This window comes from Monodelphis domestica, chromosome 2 (assembly GCF_027887165.1).
Source record: "Monodelphis domestica isolate mMonDom1 chromosome 2, mMonDom1.pri, whole genome shotgun sequence".
NCBI lineage: Eukaryota > Metazoa > Chordata > Mammalia > Didelphimorphia > Didelphidae > Monodelphis > Monodelphis domestica.
Genome location: NC_077228.1, coordinates 191,703,363 through 191,727,317, shown reverse-complemented (window position 1 = coordinate 191,727,317; position 23,955 = coordinate 191,703,363). Strand labels below are relative to the sequence as shown.

The window sequence follows — 23,955 nt, the reverse complement described above, 5'->3', positions numbered from 1 at the left end:
CTTATCCCCTGAACCACCTAGCTGCCCCCTGTCCATCTGTCATCTTCATTTCCTTCTTTGCCTTGGCTTGACCTCCATGCTTGGAATGCTCTTAGTCTCTGTTTCCTTGTTACCCTAGCTTTCTCAAATCCAACTGTGTTTAGCGAGGCCTTTCCTAGGACCCATCTACCCCCTTCCCTTATTGCTAGTGCTTCCCCTCTGATGCTGTAATCCAGTTATACTGCATATATGTTATATGAAGTTATTTACTTATTGTATCCTTCATTCTTTTATAATGAGAGCTCATTGGCAAGGGCTATTTTTCCTCACAGATCAAGAAAAATTCATGCTTTTTCTCAATAATTAATTGTGACCCTGAATTCCAAATTTCTACAATAAAATGGAGAAAGCTCTTTCCCCAATAATCTTATCGCCTGTTTTCTTAGGTCCTCTCCTCTCTTCCTTCTGTCTCTGTCTCTGACAGTTAAAACAGTTTCCAGGAGAAAATTAAACTGCCTCCACCCCCAAGATTCTATTCCTCTTATAGCTATAGGAAATATCTGCTGGCAGGGCTTTGAAGCTATGGTTATTATACCTGATTGGGATATAGACTTGACCTTCGTTTCTCAAAGGTTCCATCATTGGATGATAAGTTTTGACAGGCCGTACGTACCAACTGGAAAGATCACAGGTATGGGCAGACAAACTGTGTATGTGTATTTGTATGTGTGTCTCTCATTAAAGGAATGGCTTGGCTAAGTTCAAGTTTCATGACCAAAAGGTTGGCCACCGGTTGATAAATATTTTTAGACTTAGAAATTCATGGAGAAGCTCCACTAAAGCATTAAGGGGTTACCATCACCATGGTGGAAGGAATTTCCAATAGAGATGAATCAGAGTTCTTTTGGGTCAATTGAAGATATTTAATAACCTCCAGAGTTGAAAGAATTAAGGGCTCAAGTTTATAAAACTTAACACATTGCTAATTTTCCCCATCCTTGAATGTCAGCACCACAGTTTGATTCCTCTAATATTAATATTAGAAGCTAAATCTATTATTAAATTTTACTTCTTCAGGAGTAAGAACTGGAATGCCAAACAAGTCATACTCTTATTCATCCATGTTTTGGTTCCCAATCTAGAGCAAGTCTTCTCCCTCCAAAAAATATGTGGGAAGCTCCCATTTTGTATTCAAATAAAGATGTTTGCTCTTGTTTAAAGTAAAAAGGTTAATGGATTTGGTAATAAGGTAGTATACTTCTATCATTCAACCAAAACTGCTCACTTCCAAATTACTAATGATCTCTAGATTACCATGTCTAATGGCCTCTTTGGAATCTTCATCCTTCTTGATTTCTCTGTAATATTTGTCACTGTTGACCATCCTCTCCTCCTGGATATTTTCTCTTTCTGTTTTTGTGATGCTACTGTCTCTTAGTTCTTCTCATCTCTGTCTAATCCCTCCTTCTTAGTCTCCTTTGCTAGTTCATCTACCAAGTTTTGTTCATTTGCCGTAGGTGTGCCCTCTTTTCTTCCTCTACTATCTCACTTGGTAATTTTATCAACAACCATTGAGTCAATGATCATCTTTATGCCAATGACTCCTAGACAGACAGACAGACAGATAGATAGACAGACAGATTGAGTTGAAATAAGATAAGAAAAAATGACATATCGGTATCTATCAATCTCTCTTTCTTGGGCTCCAGTACCACATCTCAATGGTCTGTTGAACATTTAGAAAAGGATCTCTTGTAGACTCAACATACTCAAAACAAAATTTTTTATTTTTACCCCCAAAACTTACTACTTTGCAGAACTCTTACAACTGTCAAAGTTACCAATGTCCTTCTAGTCACTGAGATTCACAATGTTGATATTATTTTTGCTCCTCACATATCCAACTAGTTGTCTAGTCTTGTTTCTATCTCTTCAATATGTCTCATATATGTATTCTTCTCTACTCTTCAATGACCTCTATCTTAATTCAAGGCATTTAATGCCTCTTGCATGGGATACAGCAATCCTATTAGGTCTTATCACCTCTAGTCTTTCCCCATTCCAATCCATCTTCCAAATAGTTGATCAAAGTGATTTTATTTTACTAAAGTGTTTTCTGACCATGTCATGCCCCTATTCAGTAATCCCAAGTGCCTTCCTGGGATCAAATATAAAATATTCTGCCTTGCATTTAATATTCTTTATAACCTGATTCTTTCCTACCTTTCCAGCCTTCTCACACATTTCTCTCCTTCATACACCCTACGTCTTGTCATACTGTTCTACATGCTATTTTATCTCCCATTCCTGCATCTTTGCATTGGCTGCCTCTCGTGGCTGGAATCCTCTCCTTTCTCACCTCCACCTCATACAATCCTTGATTTCCTTCAGCACCCAGTTCAAGTACCACCTTCTACACAAAGCCTTTATTGATTCTGCCCCGCCCCCCCACTTCAGGTGACAGAGGTCTCTTCCAAATTACCTTGTTTTTATTTTTCATATGTGTATTCTGTATATGCTTATATATTTTCACGTTGCCTGCTTTATTAGAAGATAAGCTACTTGAGGATGAATGATTTCACTTTTGTCAACATTCCTACTTAGCCCCTTTTTCTGCACTTAATAAAATACTTGTTGATGGATTATACTGACCATTATGTAGTGTCTTTATGTTTGCAAAGTGCTTTACCTAAATTATCTTCCTTGACTCTGACAAGTCTGTGTAAGCAGAGATTATTGATTTTGTTCTTTACATTTTACAGATGAAGTTTAAAAAGAATTTGGGACTTTCTTGGAGTCCTGCAGCTGGTGAGCACCAGCACCTTAGACCTCAGATCTTCCTGATTCCAAATCACCCTATCTACACTGCCTCTCTAAAGAGCATGACCTGGACTCAGGTTCAGGAAGATCTGTGTTCAAATCTGAATTTAAACTCTGAAAGACTGTAAAACCCTAGATGTCATTTAACCACTCTCAGCCTCAATTTCCTTATCTGTAAAATTAGAATATTAAAATTTAGAGTATTTTACTTCCACAGGTTTTAGGGCTGAAAGGAGATGATGCAAGAGGATATGAGGTGCCTTGCAAACCTTGAAGCTCTATTTAAATGTCAGTCATTATCCTCTTAAATGAAAATGTTCATCATTCTTTGGACCAACTGCTCTAGCTGAGATGTTGAAGGGAGTATGAAAATATCCAAGGTGCTCATAAGATATTCTTCTTCTTGTCTTCATGTTTTAATTAAGATAAGATTAACATATGTGAAAGGGTCACATCCCTGATGGCCATCTCGTCTTCCTCCTCCTCCTAAACCCTTATCTTTTGCTTTTGAATCAATACGTCCTTGCTATGTGCCCCTGGGCAAGTCACTTACCCTCCATTGCCTAGACCTTACTGCTCTTCTATCTTAGAAATGATATTGAGACAGAAGGTAAGGGTTTAAAAAAAATCAAACATTTATCCCCCATGTCTGAAAAACTGATGGATGTTATGGATCCTGATTGATTTCTGGGTTGCTATGATGTCCTGGAAAAGGAAGGGAAGAATAGCAGAATGTCTTCTAATATATAATTGTTTAGTTCAGACAAAATATCTTAGTAGGTGCTATTTCTTCCTAAATTGAAGGTTGCTAATCTTCATTGTATCATGGATTCCTCTGGTGGACTATGAACCGCCTCTCAGAATATTGTTTTTAATGACAAAATAATTACAAAAGAAATCAATTATGTTGAAATAAGTTACCAAAAAAAATTTAATTCACAGATCACCTCCCACCCCAGTATAGGAGCCCTAGTTAAGGGATTCTCTGTCTAAATATCTCTAGTTTTTAGAACTGTAGCTATCTTTTTCTCCCTAGAACATTTTTTCTATCTGTGACAAGAATAATTGTTGAGATGGGGAACAATTAAAAAAAAGTCAGAGGAGCAAGGCAGACAGGGAAACCTGCCTGATTCAGGGAAGAGGGAGGGAAGAAAGCTGCATATACAGAGGGCAGTTTGTCTACATTGATAGAGGGGCTAACCAATTCCTTCCTTCTTCCCCATCCTCTTCTGGCCTATGTTCTTGCTCCCTCACCTGGAACAGTAGAAGGCTCTTCCCATATCCTCTTCCCCTATGATCCCTGCCGAGGTGTTGGCTGGTGACCATTGCAGAGAAGAAGCATGCTTCCCCACCCCCAAAGAGAAAGTACTTCCCCCAGATGTAAGCAACCTGGGAAAAAGCCATAGCTACCCTGCCCTAGTTATGGCTGCACTCAGTTGTCCCCAAACTCCAGCTCTTCTTCCATTTATATTCATTTTTACCAACAGACTATTCACTTTTAGTTCTGTAAAGAGCAAAGGGAAAAAAGTAGATTCACAATTGATTGCTTACTAGAATCCAAATTCCCTTTATTTGCACCTTTCTTCTTGGTAGGTCTTTTAGAATGGGAAGTTTAGCTTAGACTGAAAGCTCCATCATTAGACAACCCAGAGTGGAGAAAAGAGCCAAGTCCCTTGAAAGAATCAAATTGACATTCTTATATTTGGAAAATCCTTCCTCCTCTTTGGGTTGGTCCTGAGGAGCCAGTTAATAGTTTGTTTTGCTTTCTTTCTTCCGAGCAGCATGTTTCCCGATGAATTTTCCACTGGTATAGCCTACCTGTTTGTCTCCAAGAATAAGCACTGGGTTCTTATCACCAGGGGACCTGGAAGGCCTCCCCCCACTTCCCTTGGGGGCCACTCCATTTCCATTACAGTATCACTTTCAGAATGATTCGATTTTTTGTGCATTTTGAGATTCGTAATTGGCTAAAAGGTCCTCTGTCCAGGATCTAAATATAGAATGATCTTTTGTGGGACTTTGCTGTCCAGACCTCATGTTCCTTATAACTGGTAGAGAGTGAGATCAGCCTTTATCATAAGAATATAGTTTTATTTGGGGCTGGAAGGTTGTCTGATCTAACAACTTTGTTGTATAGGTAAGCCCAGAGAAATTCAAATGCTTTGCCTAAGGTAAAAAAGGTAGTAAAGAGCACAGCTTATTAACCAGGCCCTCCTCCAAGTCCGGCACATTTTCCATTACTGTACTATTATGACTGGCCTGATCATGGGACTCCATTTTCTCTGACCTGGGCTTGTACATTGCCAGAAAAAAAGATTTGAATGTATTTATGCTCATTCATTCATTGAGTAAAAAACCTATCAAGTGTCTTCTACTCAGAGAACACTGGGCTAAGTCTAGAAGGCTTGTTAAACTAAGGCAAAATATTTCCCTGCCCTCTTGAAGCTTGGTCTAGTGGAGTAACTATTGTTCTTTCTGTCTCTCTCTCTCTTTCTTTTTCTTCTCTCTCTTTCTCTTCCTTCTGTTTTCTTTCTTTTTGTTTGTTTGTTTGTTTCTTTCTTTCTCTTTCTTTCCCTTTCTTCCATCCCTTATTTTCCATCTTAGAGTCAACACTGTGTGTTGGTTCTAAGGCAGAAGAGTGGAAAGGGGTAGGCAATGAGGGTTAAGTGACTTGTCTAGGGTCACACAGCTAGGAAGTGTCTGAGGCCAAATTTGAACCTCAGACCTTCCATCTCTAGGCTTGGCTCTCAATCCACTGAGCTACCCAGCTACCCCCTCATCTTTTATTTTAAAGAGGACCAGTAACATCACGGGATGATATCTTGACCTGCCAATGAACTGGACTCAAGTGAGGAAGAGTTGCACAAAATCACCAACTTCACTTAGTCCTCCAGATCCAGGGGTGAGACAAAAGTCAGGACGACTGACGATGGTCCTCAATGCAGTAATGACCTGGGTGTCTTCAATGTCTGACCAGCACCCTAAGCACTCTACAGCACCTGCTTCAGTCATCTTCATGGCCACTGGAACAAATCATTCTCATCTCATCCATTCTGTGGGGGAAAGTCTTCACGTGCTTGTGAGAGATACTCCCCTAACTCACTGACAGGTTTGAGGTCTACTGGTGGCCCTCAACCTGGCTGGAGTACATGGCGTGTCTCTGGTGTGAGGATTTGCCAAACCCTTTCCAGGGTTGCTCATCCACCTTTGGTGTCCATCTGTCATTTATTTCTCACCTGTGGCTTCAAGAAGCTGTAGCTCATGCAATGGCCACATCCCCATGAAACCATTTTGGAAGGTGAGTTAAGTCGAGGGATTAGATAGGCATTGGTATCTGTAGTACACAATATTGTGTGATAAGAACATTAGAGTGCTATAAATTAAAGTATTATGTGAAGTCAGAGGTAAAAAGTTTTAACTGAATAAATAAGCTTATGGAAGACTTTTTGAGAAGGTGGCATCTGGTGGGGGGTTAAAGAACAAGTAGGAACTCAATGGATAAAGAGGGGGTGGAGAAGCTATTCTAGGCATAAGAAACAGGTTACCAGGTCCACCAGGAAACTGACTCACAGCAATCTGCAGACTCCCAACCTGCCCTCAGGCCTTCCAACTAATAGTAGTTCCGCCTAGCAGTAGGTCTTTTAGCCAAATAATTTTCATATAGGTGAGATAATTTTCATACAAGTATAACTTATTCAGCTTGAGACATTTATTAAGCTCAAAAGGTTCTTAACTTTTTGTATGACATCGATCCCTTTGGCAATTTGATGAAGCCTATGGACCCCTTCTCAGAATCATGTTCTTAAATGCCCAATACAAAATGCATAGAATTACAAAGAAAGTTCTGTTAAATTACAGGATTACAGTGAAATAGTTATCAAAGTCTTTTTTCAAAAGTTCAGAGAACCATGGTTAGGTGGCTTACTAGGTACTGTCCATGCAATGGCAAAACCAAAATCATCTCTGCCATATAATATTGGAGGGAGAAAATATGGGCACAGATCAGTAAATGTGAGCTACTGACAAAAGGAATGCCAAGATATGTTGGGGTCAAGGGGATGAATAATTTTGAAATATGGATGGGAGGTATTTTGTTGGAAATGAGTGTATAAGGCAGGATTTTGGGTTTTTTCTTTCTCTTTACTTTTTTTTTTTGCTTCTTAAATTTTTTCTTTACTTTTCCACACCCAACAAATAATATCACAGTGGAATCTTATATTCTTTTTTTTTTTAAACCCTTACCTTCCGTCTTGGAGTCAATACTGTGTATTGGCTCCAAGGCAGAAGAGTGGTAAGGGCTAGGCAATGGGGGTCAAGTGACTTGCCCAGGGTCACACAACTGGGAAGTGTCTGAGGCCAGATTTGAACCTAGGACCTCCCATCTCTAGGCCTGGCTCTCAATCCACTGAGCTACCCAGCTGCCCCTGGAATCTTATATTCTTTACCACTTTCAGTTTGTAAATATTCTAGGACTGAGATGTCTCAATTGCATGACATATCTTTTTTAATTGCTGTTCTTTTTTCTTGCCTTGTTACTAGTTTTGCACAATTTTGAGATAACTTCCACGTCTTTAGCAAAGTCTTTTCCATCTGAAGGATAGTAATGTTCATGTAAGATGGGTGTGTTCCCCTGGATTGTCTAAAGGTATAGATTCGGCTTGCAGATGGCACAGACAAATATCTCTGGAATCTGGCCCACCCCTCTCAAAAGAGACTATAATTTCTGCCTTGAGGGGAGAAAGAGAAGAATCATGGCTTGGCACTTACTGCTTCCCTCATCCATCTCTAAGAATGGTAACAGTCTAGAATTATTCATCTATTTTCTTAAATATTGTTAGTAGAGGGATTTGAATCTGGTTCAGAAGGAAAGCTGCTTCCCTGGTTGCTTCTAAAGGGGAGAGAAGCCCTTGTTTTTTTCTGGCCAACCTAACTCCTTCCTTTCCAATGAATCCTGGTTACAAAAAACTACCATAGTAAATAGGAAAAAAGAGAACAAACTCATTCATGCAAATGAAATGGTGAAAGGAAACTAATCCACAGATTAGAATGTACTAGAAAAGGGAGCAGCTGGGTAGCTCAGTGGATTGAGCCAGACCTAGAGATGGGAGGTCCTAGGTTCAAATCTGACCTCAGACATTTCCCAGCTGTGTGACCCTGGGCAAGTCACTTAACCCCCATTGCCTAGCCTTTAGTGCTCTTCTACACTGGAACTAATACACAATGTTGATTCTAAGACAGAAAATAAGGGTTAAAAAAAAAAGTGCACCAGAAATATTTGTGTGGAGTAACTCTCATAGAGCAAGACAGAGACACAGAGAAAGAGAAACAGAGGATAGGGGGCAGGAGTAGGGTGAGAAGGAAAGACTATCCTCACCCAATGAAGTCCATTCTAGCAATCTCAAGGGAGGCATGCTGGAAATCAGGAACATGGTAGGAGTCAGCTTCCCCTATATACCTATAGTTTGGAACCACATCCATCTCCCAGGCAAGTGTGGCGGCTGCTCTTCTCTTTACACATGAATTGTGTCATTTAATGCTTTGCATTCTCTTTAGCAATCCAGAGTCATGTCTCACAAATGGCCTAGGCTTTATTGGACACTGGTTACATGATCTGTCAAAAATAAAAACTATTGGAGGCAGTGGATTGAGAGCCAGGTCCAGAGATGCAAGGTCCTGGGTTCAAGTTTGACCTCAGACACTTGCTAGCTGTGGACTTTGGGCAAGTCAAGTCACTTAACCTCCATTGCCTAGTTCTCTTGTGTCATGGAATCAATACACAGTATTAATTCTAAAATGGAAGGTAAAGGTTAAAAAAAAAAGGCTTTGGCCTTTCTCATTCCTCCTCTGTGGGCTTCCCCATATTTTTCTCCAACTCTTTTCCTACCTTCAGTTGAAGTCACCAAGTATGTTGACTTAATTTGGAGGGTTTTAACATGTTCTTTTTATAGAATTTCTTTGCTTCTTCATTTGCAGCAACCTATATGAGTGGCTATTGCAATTTTGTTTCCCTTTTAAAAAAACAACAACTTTATTTTCTGTCTTAGGATCAATTCCATGTTGGAATTAATTCTGCCTATTGATTCCAAGGTAGAAGAGTGGTAAGGGCTGGGCAATTGGAGTTAAGTGACTTACCCAGGGGCACACAACTAGGAAGTAGATATCTGAGTCCAGGTCCTCCTAGTTACAGGCCTGGTACCCTACCTATCAAGTCACTTGAGCTGCCATTATTTGGGGGGTGTTCTTTTTTGCAAATACTTATCACTAGTATTGCAACATGTGATGTCTAAACACCTCATAAGATAATATTTCTTTTTGCCTTTGGGCATATAATAAAGTCCACTTCACCAACTTCTTTGTTTTCCTTTCCAAGGAGGGGCTATGAGCCATCCTGCCTTTCAGATGCAATTTTCTTCTGGTTTCATTTTTTAGCAAGAATGTCAAGATTGCTATGATTCAGCTCCTCTAGCAATATGTCTATTTGCTGGTCACTGGAAAAGCATCACACATTTAGAGTATGAATAATCAAATTAAAGTTTATAGGCAGGCTAAAAAATATGTGATTTTTAGTACTCTCTGCTCCCCTTTCCTACCACTCTGCTCCATAGAGGTCGGAGAATCATTTTGTATTTTTCATTTGATTCATGGGTTGCCATGGCCAAATAATCCATCACCAGATGGTCAGCCTACTAGTAATGAGCCTCTCTGTACTTAGCTAGGTTGGTCTTTGGAAAACAGATTTGGTTTGTTGCCAGGGCCATATTTAAATCTTTTTCAGCAAGGTAGACTCTGCCAGAACTTACGTGCTATTGGCATACCCTTTGGGAGCCCAGGATGATCTCCACACCAAGGCAAGGCATCAGCGTAGGACTTTATGAGGGATAGGGTTCCTTTCAAAACTAAATCCTAGGAACTTCATTCCACTGAGTCAAGATACTTATCTTCTCTGGGCCCCAGGCTCCTCATCTGTAAAATGACAAGATGGCCTCTGAGGTCTCTTCCAGCTTGAAATGATCCTGTGATCCTAGATGACTTACTAGTGGCAATGAAGATCTTTTTTTTTAAACCCTTAGGTGCAAATACCATAGACCCACTTGGACCACTTGGACCCCACTGCCTACCCTCAGGGAAAATCTGGTCCTGAGCATATATATCACTTAAGACCCTCAAAGTAGAACAGGAGATAGGGAGCTTAAGGGGTTTATTTTTTATTTGATTATTCATAACAGTTGTTCCCATGGCATCTCCACTTCGAAATTTTGCTCAAAGTCAACATGTCCAAAACTGAATTCGTCATTTTCTTCCTTCCTCTCACCTTACCTCACCTCAAACCATCTTCCTCTTGACATCCCTATTTTTATTAATGGTACCTCCATTCTTGGAGTTCCTCAAGTTCAAAACCTCAGAGTTATCACTCCCTCTCCCATACCCTACATGAACAAGTCCTCTGTAGCTGTTTCCTCCTTCCCATTCCTCCTAACCACCATTCAAGTTTTGGCTCCTATTACCTCTTTTCTGCCCTGTTTTAAAAGTCATCTAATTGATAGTTCTACCTCCATTTACTCCCCCCATTCCAAGTCACCCTATTCCCATACTGTAAGAGAAATCCTCTATGTTTCTCTTACAGGATTGTAGATTTTAAAGCTGAAAGAAATATTAGAGGTCATTTAGTCAAATTCCCCTATTTTGTTTTCTTGTTCAGTTTCAGTCATGTCTGACTCTAAATGATCCCATTTGCAGTTTTCTTGGCAAAAATATTAGAGTGGTTTACCATTTCCTCTTCTAGCTCATTTTATAGATGAGGAACGGAGGCAAATGGCATTAAGTGACTTGCCCAGGTTCACATAGCTGCTAAATGTCTAAAGCCAGATTTGAACTCAAGAAGATGAGTCTTCCTGACTCCAGGCCTGGCACTCTATTCACTGTACCACCTAGCTGCCCTGCCCCACCTTGTTTTATAAATGTGAAAACGGAGGAAAATGTTTTGAAGTCAAAGAGTAAGTAGTAATCTAAAATTTAAGCATAGATCTTCTGATCCCAAATTCAGGGCTCTGAGAAGTATCAGTTAGGCAGCTTGTTGAAGCCCTTAAGAAATGCCTGCTGTGTACCAGGCACTGTGCTAGACTATGGAGATGAAAATGCAGAAGTCTCTGCCTCTATACAGTGGTAAGAGCATTAACTTGAGTCAGAGTACCTGAGTTCAAATTCTACCTATCAGTTAACTCCTGGGAATCTAGGTTTCCTCATCTATAAAAAGAGGGAGCTGGAGAGGATACCTCTGAAGTTCCAACTCTCTCTCAACACACACACACACACACACACACACACACACACACACACACACACACACACAAGTGTATTAATTTCTCCACCAAAAAAATATATAGTGATGGAGAGGAATCGCTTATTATATTGTGCCTCTTCCTAATGTATCCTCTGAGATTATTACTCTGATCAAAAATATCCAATGACTCCCTGTTACATACCAAATAAAGTTCCGAATGCTTAATTTACTACATTTGAGGCTCACCCCAACAATTCAACCCTACCTTTCTAACTACAGAAAGCACTCCTATCCACTAAGCTGTACTCTGGATAAAACCATATTCCTCTATGAACACCTCATGAGATTCTGCTGTTTTACAGTCTTTGCTCAGTCTTCACTGTATGATAAATGCTTTTGTGTGTCAAAGATGGTCCGTAGAGTGCTCTCTGTTGGGCATGCATGCCACCTTACCCCCCCCCCTCCATCCCCCCTGGAGTTTGTTACTAGAAAGACAGAGGGACTTGGGGAGCTGCTCCCCTCCCCCTCTCCATTGTGTCTGATTCACATCCCCCACCCCCTCTGCCCAGCAGCCCAGTGGGAGTGCACAGGGGATAAGATGGGTGGCTCACAGGTGGCAGAAGTGGAGGAGAGCAGAACACTCTGGCCACTCCCATCCCCCTCTCTACGCTTGCTGAGGACATTCCTCACTTCACCTGCCCCACTGCCCAGCAGCCCAATGGGAGTGCTTCCTCCCTCCCCTGTATGAGGTAAGTGGGGCGGGGCATGCTCAGAACTTGGTAGTGGGGGTGGGCATGGTATATGGTCTCTGAAAGGTTCACCATCATTGTCCTAGGATTCTGCCTGCTGGATTCCTATTTGACTTTCAAGGCCCAGCTCCAATACCACCTCCTTTACAAAGGCTTGCCCCATCCACCCACTCAGGAGCAATGTCTCCCTTCTCTGAAATCCTGTAGCATTCTGTATTTATCTTTTTTATGGCCTTATCAAATTCTGCCTTGCTTTAACCCCTAAATTCATAATGGCCAGGATTCTAAAGAAAAAAAATGAAGGAAAAGAATGTTTTAAAATATCTACAATAATCTATTTTTAATTCAACCAGGAAAATGGAAAAAATCTTGGTGCTTTTTAAAACTAAGTGTAATGCTTTTCCGCAATATTGTATTGAACATCACATCAAATTAGACCTTTAAAGCCCAACTCATTATAACATCCCTAAACTCCAACAGACTATTGATTCTTGCCTACTCACAGAAAAGTTGTATCAGTGAGACAAACTTCTATCAGTGTGGAGAGGAAGAAGGAAGAAGAGAAAGGAAAGGGAGAAGAAGAGAGAGGGGAGAGTACTAACTGAATGACCCTGGTCAACTCACCTAACCTCATCTGTAAACCGAAGCGTTGGTCCCTTCTAATCCTATAACCCTATGAAAAGGAGTGTCGGAACTTACTGAGACCCATATCTCATCCCTCTTGAAGCTAGTTTTTGCCTAGGGTTAAAACAGGTTAAATGACAACTTTCCATCAGTCTGTAGTGGAAACCAATGGACATAAAAGCCTCACTCTGATACCCACCATTGATAGACATTAGTTTATGGATGTCTTATCTTCTCTTCCAAACTATAAACTCTTTGATGGCAGGAACCAAGTCCTGCCTCCTTCAGCATCTCCTGCATTGTCCTTCACATAATCAGGGCACTTTGTAAATGGTTAAATTTGCTCATGAGACCCAGTACTGCACACATACTTATTCTGCTCTGCCTGGTGCTGTCCCATGGATTTGCTTGGGGGTCCCTTCTTCTGGGCACCGGTAACGGAGAATCCTGCCCCCTACTTCATTACAGGGGCAAGAAGTATTTTGTGACTGTTTCCTGTCTGCATACTATACAGTGAAGAAAAGCCTTTTAAGGGTCTGGAGTCAGAAGGACTGGTTTCCAATATGGCCTCAGACACGTCCTAGCTGTGTGACCCTGGGCAAGTCACTTCACCTCCATTGCCTAGCCCTTACTCCTCTTCTGCTTTGGAATCGATCCATAGCATTGCTTCTAAGATGAAAGGTAAGGGTTAAAAAAATACTAGGTAACGGTTTAAAAAAATATCTGTTGGACTGACCCACATGCTCCAACCTTTTTTAGATTTATAGATTCATAGATCCAGTCTCAGGAAATGTAATCCCCAGCTCTAAGAGTGGTTGTGGGCTCTGCTTATCTAAAGGTTTTTACTGTTTCAACTTCTTTCTAATTGGATACTTGATTCAAAGAGTCTATGGGGCCCAAACACAATAAAGTATACATTAATTAAAATATTGAAAACAACTGGCAAGGACTTGAATGTAAAAAAATACACACATCACACCTTTATCTGGTCATGTGAGAGGAAGTCAGTGGTAAGTGGGGCTGTAAAGTTCACAAACAGGATTTAGTGACTTCGGAGAACACCGAATACAAACCTCTTATTTTACAGAGGGGGAAACTGAGGCCCATACTGGGGAGAGGGATTTGTTATGTGGGTAGTAGGTAGAGGCATCAGGATTTGACCCACGGACTTCAGTACAGGTCCAGTGCTCCTTCTGCCAAAACACTTGACTTCTGCATCTTTTATAAGGTCAGGCCTTGAGAGCACAGGGGGCTACCTCTCCCCCTTCAGAGTATCAGGGACAACAAGGATCTTCTAATGCCATCAGCTTGAGCTCCCTTTCCAATGTGTTTCTCTCACAGTCAATCATGATTGATTACCTGCAGTGATGTTAACCAATGAACATCAATTAGCTTTTAAAAAGGGATAGTAATAGAAAAAAACATAGCTAGCGCCAAAGTACAAAAATATTTTTTTTTACCCCCCAAACTGGGGTAGACTCTCCCCTCTCCAGGTTAGTCTTTAGGGAGAGTGGGCTCAAACTTAAAGGGTGAGCTACAAACAGACTCCTTTAACTCCTGGATCCAGCACAGCCAAATGGACAGGTCTCGCCTTCGTTTCCAGGGCAGATTGTACTGTATCTGGGCTGCTAGGCTGATCCACTTCTGGGCTGAATCAAGCAAGTCACCCCCGAAGAGTTAGCTTCAGTCAACCCTGAGGTTAGCTTCTTCCTGGGCTCAGCTGCTCCACCACTGGAGCAGTCCTAACCTTTTCAGGTCTCATAAGACCTTGTACCAAAGGAAAGAAGGCCCAGAGAGGAGGTGACTCCATCCTGGAACCGTGTTTGCCTAAGAGGCCATATGCTCATGAACTAGCCCAATAGGGATAAGGCCAATCTTCCATAGCTTCAGAAATTCTGTTGGCGGCTTTATAGGCACTAATGCTGGTGCAGCAACCAATTAAAAGGCTTTTAAAAAGTGGGTAAGTTACTTAACCCCAGTTACCTAGCTTTTACCGCCTGTCTTAGAATTGACACTAAATATCAATTCCAAGGCAGAAAAGAGGTAAGGGCTAGGCAATTGGAGTTGTGACTTGCTCAGGGTAACACAGCTAGGAAGTGTCTGGAGTCAGATTTGAACCTAAGACTTCCCATCCCTGGACCTGGTTCTCTATCCACTGAGCCACCTAGCTACACCTAAAAGGCTTTTCTTTGTGGTATAGTATGAAGGAAACAGTCACAAAATACTTGCCCCTGTAATGAAGTAGGTGGCAGGACTCTTCATTGCTGGTGCCCAGAAGGAAGGTCCCCCAAGCAAATCCATGGGTCAGTACCAGGCACAGTGCTGATTAAGTACATGTGTAATACTGGGTCTCCATTTGTCTAGGACCCTGTTATACTTCACTAATGTGACTTGCTCAAGGTCTCGCAGGTAGTAAATGGTAACAGTTGGATTTAAACCCAAATCTAATGACTCCAGTTAAAAAGTCCTTTTCTCTCCTGCTCTGCAGTACCTAGTAGTGACTAAGACTCAAAGATCACCTCTAAACAGCACTGAATTTAAGTCTCTATGTCTAAGGGAGCCCAACTTAAAATATTATAGCTTTTTTTTAACCCCAAGTTGGGCTAACCCTTAAGGTATTAGAAGTCTCAAAAGACTTCTCTGCATTTGGACATTAGCTCACTTTTATTATAGCACTTCTTGGTAGATAAATGAGCTTTGATCATATAGCCGTGACCGTTCTCTTATCCTCATCACTCCAAACATACTTATAAACAATTTCGTGAGTGGGTAGAGCAAATCTTATGCTCATTTTTCAGATGAAAAAACTGAGGCTCAAAGAGAAGGGTTTGTCCTAGCTCACAAGGCTGCTGGAGTACCAGAGCTGGGAATTAAATCCAAGCCTTCTGAATCTTGAGGCCAATGCTTTTCCCTATGCCAGGCTTTTTTGCCCATTCATTATTCACAGGCAAACCTTATGCCAAATAACTGTGAATCAGCTTCTACTTCTTCTTTTATGTTTTTTTTTCCTGTTCCAAGGGAAGGCTCACTAGGTAGCAAGGGGGAAGGATATATCTGAAAATAACTGTGATATAAATATAAGAGGTATCAACATCCCTTTAAAAATAAATAAAAGGGGCTGTTCTGAGAAGTGGCCATGCAGGATTTTCTAAATATTTGCCGAATTGGACTAAGGAGAACTGAAGTTTTGTAGGCTAACTTTTACTGAGATTAGTTACTGTTAGCCTGGAAAGGAGGTTCAGAATGTGAGCTCAGCTACTTTTGATCAACATTCTGCTGGGTTCTCCTTGTTGGCCCCAAACTCCCAATCTACAGAGCTAGCTCAAGCCATCACCTTGGGCTTCTTTGTCCTTTTGTGCCAGCAAAAATCAGGTTGTTATTCTTCTAATACTTTCTTTAAAAAAAAATAGTTTGGCCAGGCTTCGTGATGCATGTTGGTAATCCCTTTTGGTGGAGAAAAGTAGATACTGGTGGATTGCTTGAGCTCAGGAGTTCTGAGCTGCAGTAGAGCTAAAGCTAATACAGAATCTATATTAAGTCCAGCAGCAGTATGAAGAGTCTCTGGGAACAGTGGGTCACCAGCCCACCTCAGGAGGAGCAAATGCTTCCCAAGTCAGAAACATAAAGGGTCAAAGATTCCATGAAAATCAGTGGTAAGATTGGGCCAATAAGTGGCTACTGAACTTCCAGCCTAGATGAGACAGGAAGATGCCGTCTCCCCCTTCCAAAAAAAAAAAATTCTAATAAATTGTAATGCTGTCTCTGGCTTTTACATTCTCTACATGCCCCCCCCACTCTATCTCTCCTCCATACCTTCCCGGAGAGCCATCCCTTATAATAAAATGTTATTTAAAAAGAAAAAAAAAGTTCACTAAAACTAACTGGCATTTCAAAGAATTCTAACATAACATGAACTGTGCCACACTCATGCTCCCCAGCTCTGTAAAGAACAGGGGGAAGAAATAGGCATCTTTTCACATCTTTTCTTTGAAGCCAGCGTTGGTCATTATTTATTTTTTTAAACTCTAACCTACCATTTTGGAATTAATACAGTGTATGGCCAAGGCAAAGAGTGGTAAGGGCTAGGTAATGGAGGTTGAGTGACTGGTCCAGGGTCACACAGGAAACATCTGAGTCCAGATTTGAACTCAGGACGTCCTGTCTCTAAGCCTGGCTTTTGATCCACTGAGTCACCCAGCTACCCCCGGTCATTATAATTTGAAAACCTTCAATTCCTATGTTTTATTGTTCTTTCCATTTTCATTTTTCCATTGTTTTCCTGACTTTACTAAGTTTACTTTGTATCAGTTCATGTAAGTCTTCCTATGCTTCTCTGTATCCATCATGTCTATTTCTTATTGCACAGTAATATTCTATTATATTCACCTATGCTGATTTGTTTATTCTCTAACATGTGAGTTGACTTGGATCCTAGTTCTTTGCTGCCACAAAAAGTGTTGCTAGAAACGTTGTGTAAAAATGGTGTCTCTCTTCTTTCATCAGTCCCCTTGTGGAATATCAAGTCTAACAATATAATATAATACTCTTAGCAGCGTCAATTTAGGCCAGATTAAACACTGGAGAACTCCCAGTAAGGTTGAAAAGGAAGACTCTTTGACTTTTGGAAACCCTGGAGTTTTGCTATAGTTTGTTCATCTCCTCCAGTGGTCTCCAAATTTCACTTTTAATACAACTTCAGTAGACTGCCCTTATCAATCAAATCAGTCCCCATAAGTCAAATCCTCCATTCAATTCAGTAAACATTTATGGAGCCTGGAAGGGCTTCTTCCTCAGGAGAACACTTATTTAAAATTGTTTTAAGATTTTATTGATGCCTTTTGTTTTTCCCTAGCAGTCATTTCCAGATGCAAGTGCAAGTGGGTACCTGCAGAGGTGCCCTGCCTGCCTCTGACTGGGTTTGTGTAGCTACACAGTTCTTGGGAGCTCTGGGAATGACAAACTCTTTGGTTTCTTGCAGCCAACCACATGTGACAGTACCAAAGTACTCAGTCGCTTAGGGATGATGATGCCATCCCATTATCAGTTCCTGAGTAGGAAGAGATGATGTCCAGTTGGATCTTTAGAAAGAGAATGTCTTAGACACATATTACTCCTCCAGGTTGTATCAGGTAACTCCAGGCCTTTCTCATGAAGGTTGGGAGAAACTTGGCATTCTAGCAGCCTGTTGACTGTTCCCCTACTGATGGTGGCTAGAGCATCAGGACTCAGCAAGGTGACTTGAGGCTGGGCCAGTGGGTATCTCTTTGACTCTGTGTCTCTTTACCTCCTTTTAGATGAACGAATGTAGCTTATGAGTTGAAGAGTCAGAGATCAATCCATATCCTCAGTTGGTGCCCCTTGTACTTTGGAAAGAGGACCAGGAAATCTTGGAGAAGATGAAAACTTGCTCAAGCCTTTTATCTTGTTCTTTTTAGAGAGAGAAGCAAATGGAGAGTGGGGAAGAAAAGAGGATTTCTCTCCTTCAGAGGCATGGGTGCCTGATGTTGTAGTGAATAGAGTGCTGGGCCTGGAGTCAGGAAATCCTGAGTCCAAATCTGGTCTCAAGTGCTTATTAACTTTGTGATCCTGGGCAAGTCTCTTAGACTGCCTTAGTTTTTCTCAACTGTAAAATAAAGAGCATACAAATATCTACTTTGGCACTTAGTAGGTATGGTTCTATTTATATAAGTTCCCCTTCTCCCAACAATAGTGTCTTTGGAAAACAAAAGACAAAAAGTAACCCTTTATCTTTTGTCTTAGAATAGTTTTCAAGGCAGAAGAGCAATTAGGGTTAAGCAGTGGGAATTAGGGGACTTGTCCAGTCACACAGCTAGGAAGTATCTGAAGCTAGGTCCTCTATCTCTAGACCTGGCACTCTATCCATTGTGCCATCTAACTGCCTCCAAAACATATATTAAGTACTTGCTCTTTCTTTTTTAAACCCTTATTTTCTTAGAAACAATTCTGTAATAGGACAAAGGCTAGGCAATCCGGGGCAAGTGATTTGTTCAGGGTAGCACAGCTAGGAAGTATCTAAGGTCAGATCTGAATCCAGTTCCTCCCAACTACAGATCTGTCTCTCTAACCACTGGGAAACCTAGCTACCCCTCCCCCCCAATAGTGTCTTACAGCTAAACCACAATCACAGGAAAAATCTCACCTAGTAGTAGAAAAACCAAGAGGGCATAGCAGAATGACATGCATTATCCCATGGGGCTTAGCAATGTAAGGATACTAGGAAAAGAAAAAAGGCATTGCAATCTCCAAAGAGAAATTGTATAAATTGCCCATGCCCCTCCCATTTAGTCAACTTCCCTTGATGACAAAGACATAAGGAAACCTAACTGATCCAGTAAAGGCTTATGTCAGTAAATGTAGGCTTCTGAATATGTCACTTCTGCAATGGAAAGAGGAGAGTTGGTTCCCTTATCTCTTCTTAGAGTCAAGATGGATGATTGCAAAAACACTGGCCTCAAAGGCAGGAATACCTAGATCTCAGTCCAACCTCTGGCATATCCTAGCTGTGTGACACTGGGCAAAACTTCTTCAATTCCCAAATGCTCTAAAAGTTGCAAAGAAGGTGCCTATCTATGATGTTAGAAGGAGTTTGCACACACAAGAGTTCCCTATACCTGTGAAATCCCAGATCAAATCCCTCTCCATAGTCCTATCTTTGAAGTCTTTTTGTTTTCATTCAATTCAATTTATTCATTCAATTCTATTGTTTTTATTTATAATACTGTAACTGTTTCTTACTCTCTTGCTTCTGATTATTTTACTCTGCATCAGTTTATATAAACCTTCCCAGATTTCTCTGAATTCCTTCTTTGTCTTTTCTAACAGAGGAACATTCTTTTATGTTCATGTCTCTATGCCAGGATCTGAAATACTCCTTTTAATAAGAAATTGGGGGGGGCAGCTAGGTGGCTCAGTAGATAGAGATCCAGGCCTAGAGATGGGAAGTCCTGCACTCAAATCTGACCTCAGACACTTCCTAGCTTTGTGACCCTGGACAAGTCACTTAACCCTGGTTGCCTTAGCTCTTACTGCTCTTTTGCCTCGGAATCAATACGCAGTATGATGCTAAGTTTAAGGGTTAAAAAAATCCCAACAGGAATCTGGGTTCCCAACCCTAGTTAGTTAGTGAACTATAGAATCACAAGTTTCAGTGATTAGTGCAGGCTGGTACAGAATGCTGGACTTGAAGTCAGAGAGAACTGAGTTTGGATCCCACCTTAAGTACTTCTTAGCTCTGTGACCTCAGGCAAAGCATGTAAAAGCTGTGGGCCTCAGCTGTCTCATCTGTAAAATGAGGTGGTTGTCCTCTATGGCCTCTTCTATCTCTAATTCCATGAACCTATGATCCCCTAAGGCATTCACCTAATTATGCCAAACCAGCCCCTGCAAGTGAAGTCCAGCTTGTCTTCTGCAGAAAGATTGATTGATGCACATGGCCATTTTTATCTTCCCCACTGCCTAAAATATAGCTTTATCAAGAGAGTGGCTGGGCCATGTGAGTGTATTAGCTCTCCTGGTTGCCTTCTTACTGATCCACAGTGCAAGGAAGGCTGATTTGGGTTAATATAATTCACCAGTGACTCACTGCCTGGATAGGACATATGATGGATCATTAAGCTGTCTTGGAACTTGTTTCAGGCCCACACCCAAAGATGAAAGCTCTCAATTTGTTTATCTGCGCTCCAACAATAGGCCCACTATTCTCCCTTACCACAACTCAGCTCCACAATCACTCTTCTCATGTCTTTTAGCCACCTACTGAAAATCTGTCTGTGAAAAGCAACAAATCCAGTGTGCTTCCACCCAATCCTCTACCAACAGGATTATTTGAACATCGTGTCCTTTATTTTATGACTTGCACAGTTCTCTTTTGCCTGATCCAATTTTGCTCACCTTCAACTTCATCTTCTGGGATCCCTGCTATCCTCTTTGGGCCTTGGTTTCCTTGTCTGTCCAATAAAAACATTGATGTTAATAACGTCCCTTCCAACTCGAGCCACGTGATCATCTGCATAAGAGAGCGCGTCAGGGAGCGAAATGATGAAGACTCTATCCCTTCTCTGTCTTCTATGAATTTTAAGATAAACGAGGACAGTGCAACCAGGGCTGTGTATGGCAGGCCTTCCATGGCTTACTTAGACAGTCATGGTGGATGGCTCCCAGTGGAAAGAATATCAGATCTGGAGCTAGGGGACCAAGGCTTGAATCTCAGTTCTGATATCACCTGCATGATCTTGGGCCAATCACTTCCTTTTTCTAGACCTCAGTTTCCTCAGCTGTAAAATTAAACTATTGGACTAGATCGTTTCTAAGGTACCTTCCATCTGTCCATTTCTGGGTGATCTATGAGATTTCATTGTCCTTCAGTCAGTCTTACAGTGAACTTAACTCTTTGAACTTAGCTAGACTAGTTTTCAGAAGAAAGATGGTGTATCACTTGGACCACACTCTGATATTCTCAGCATGACTGGACCTTCCAGAGCTTGGGCTGTGAAGATATAACCTGCCAAACCGAGGGGACACAGTGAAGCACTGGAGAGGAACTTAAGTGGAAGACATAAAAGCAAGATTTAAGGAGGCAGCATTGTTTGGTTCAAATAACAGTTTTTTGGGAGGCAGCTAGGTGGTTCAGTGTCTAGAAAGCCAGGCCTAGAGATGGGAGGTCTTGGGTTCAAATCTGGACTCAGATACTTGCTAACTCTGTGACCCTGAACAAGTCACTTAACCCCCATTGCCTAGCTCTCACTTCTCTTCTGTCTTGGAACCAATACACAATATTGATTCTAAGATGGAAGAGAAAGATTTTTTAAAATTTTCTTAAAAGAACACCTCTTTGAAAGGTAAAGGGTTCAAGTCTTGGCTCTGACACTTGTTACTTGTGTGGCCTTAGGCAAGTTACCTCTCTGAGTCTCAGTTCCCTCACCTATCAAATTAGGAGGTTGAATTGGATAACTTCCAAGGTCCTTTTAAAATGAAGTCCAAGATGGCATCTATCAGCAAGAGTTTTACCGTACAAATATTTGCTGATGCTACCGAAGATTATAAATTTCGCTCTACCAAATCAAATATTCTTTCAGAGTCAATAGACAATGGACACGGCTAAGTGGTATATTGCATAGAGTGCTGGGTTTGGAGGTAGAAACGTTGGAGTCAGAATCCTGTCTTAGACACTTTAACTGTGTGACCCTGATTGAGTTGCTTACCTTCTTTGGGTCTCAGTTTCTTCACCTGTAAAATGGGAATAATAATAACACCTACCTCACAATGTTGTTGTTAAGGATCAAATCAAACAACATATGTAGAGACAGTTAGGGGGAACAGTGGATAGAGTGCCAGGTCTGGAGTTGAGAGGACCTGAGTTCAAATCTGACCTTAGATACTTCCTTGTTGTGTGATGCTCACCCTGGGCAAATCACTTAACCCCATTTGCCTAGCCTTTAACCTTCTATCTTAGAGTTGTTACTAAGCAGAAAGTAAAGGTTAAAAAAAAAAGGAAAAGACAATAAATGTAGAGCACTTAGTAAATCTTCAAGCGCTATTTAAATGCTAATTATATATTTTTATTTATCTTGTGCACTCTGAACACTTCAGTCAGTTATAAGACTGTAAAGACATGTTCTTGTTGTTCCTGTTAATCTAGGTACAAGACAAGGGAAAATGTATTGGCTGGAGGTGTTTGCCATTACCATGGTGGATATCCTGTACAGATTCCTAAAGGAAGGGATCCTATAGATGGGGATGTTCTTCAGAAGCTCCCATTTGCAGATAAATCTGTGCTGATTGCATCAAGCCCTTGGAACACTGCAGAGGCTCTGAAATGAAATTCATGGTGACTCAGAAAAGATCAGCCAAAGAATCTGCACATGAAAACTGAAGAAATGAAGCATGCTTATTGCCTGGTCCATGATATGCCGTTGGATGGTCCACCCATTGAACTGGTCCATAAATACTTCTATCTTGAAAAGATAATGCAAATGAACAATTGGCTACATACAGAGATAACCAATAGGAAGAGAGAAGATAGTTTTACATTTGGTGAAACAAATGGGCATTTCTCTCTAAGAGGAAAAAAAAGTTATTTTTTTTAACATCAGTAATCTTCCAAGGATGCTCTATGACTACAAATCATGGTACGACACAATCCCCCAAACATTTAATTTATGGGTCAGAGGGCAATGGAGAGACTATGGTGGATATAAATTAGGCTACAGCAACTTCCAACTGTGATTTGCACAATAATGACATAAAAGAAATTACCAAATTGATGTATGATGGGGAAAGCAGTCCAGACATGTAGCAAGAAAGGGGAATGGATAGGCTGTGTGCTAACCCTGATACCTATGTAAATATTAAAAGAAGGAGGCAGGGCATATAACGAAAAGAACACTGACTCTGGAGTCAGAGGGCTTGGGTTCAAATACCAGCCTTTGGTATTTATAACTATATATGACCTTGGGCAAGTCTTTTAACATTCCTTGAATAGAGCATTTGTTGAGCACTTACTGTATGTCAAGCATTGTACTTGCTAAGTGTTGGGGATACAAAGAAGGTTTAAAAACAGCCCCTGTTCTACAGGAACTCACAGTCTAGCAGGAGAAAATCTGCAAACAATTTTGCACAAACAAGCTATAGATGGGCTAAATTGGGGATAATCTTAGAGGAAAGGCACTAAAGTTAGGGGAGACTAGGAAAAGTTTCTTGTAGGATATAGGTCTTTATTTTATTTTATTAACTGAAACTTTTTATTTAATTAATTTAGAATATTTTTCCATGGTTACATGATTCATGTTCTTTCCCTCCCCCCCAATAGTCGACGTGCATTTCCACTGGGTTTTACTTGTGTCATTGATCAAGACCTATTTTGATATTTGTATTTATTTATTTAGAATGGGAAAATTTTTATTAATTTAGAATATTTTCCCATAAGGATATAGGTCTTTAGCTGAGACTTGAAGGAAGCTAGGAGGCAGAGAAGAGGAGGGACAGCATTCCAGGGAAGTGGGATGGCTAGTAAAATATTACAAGTTGGGAGATGGGGGGTTGATATGAAGAATGGCAAGGAGGCTAGTTTCACTGGACTGCAGGGTATACCTATAGTGGGAAATAAAGTATGAGAAACAGGGAAAAGGGAGGAAAGGACCAGTTTATGAAGGACTTTAAAAGAGAAATAGGGGACAGTTAGGATAGAGAGCCAGGACTGGAGACAAGAGGTCCTGGGTTCAAATGTGACCCCAGACCCTTTTAAACTGTGTGACTCTGGACAAGTCACTTAACCCCAACTGCCTATCCTTTGCCGTACTTCTGCCTTAGAATCACTATATAGCTTTGTTGGCAAAGCCATGGCATATGTGCCCTGGTGTGCTAGAGGGGACTACCCTGTACCCCCTCTCCACTGCACCTGGGGATAATTTTCACATGCCTTGCCCCTCTATCAAGCTCTCAGGCAGCTTGAAAGTGCAGTTTGGACATGTAATATCTAAAAGG

General features: G+C 41.0%; 1 long non-coding RNA gene across 2 annotated transcripts in view; it reads left to right on the top strand.

Annotated features, from left to right (window-relative positions):
- The window catches only part of LOC103096512 (uncharacterized), a 39,253-nt gene continuing 15,298 nt past the window's right edge, over positions 1-23,955 (top strand). The window contains exons 1-2 of one of the 2 annotated variants that reach the window (XR_461975.3): positions 1-670; positions 22,112-22,601. This is a non-coding gene — a long non-coding RNA (uncharacterized LOC103096512). The other variant, XR_008916340.1, reaches the window with a different exon arrangement.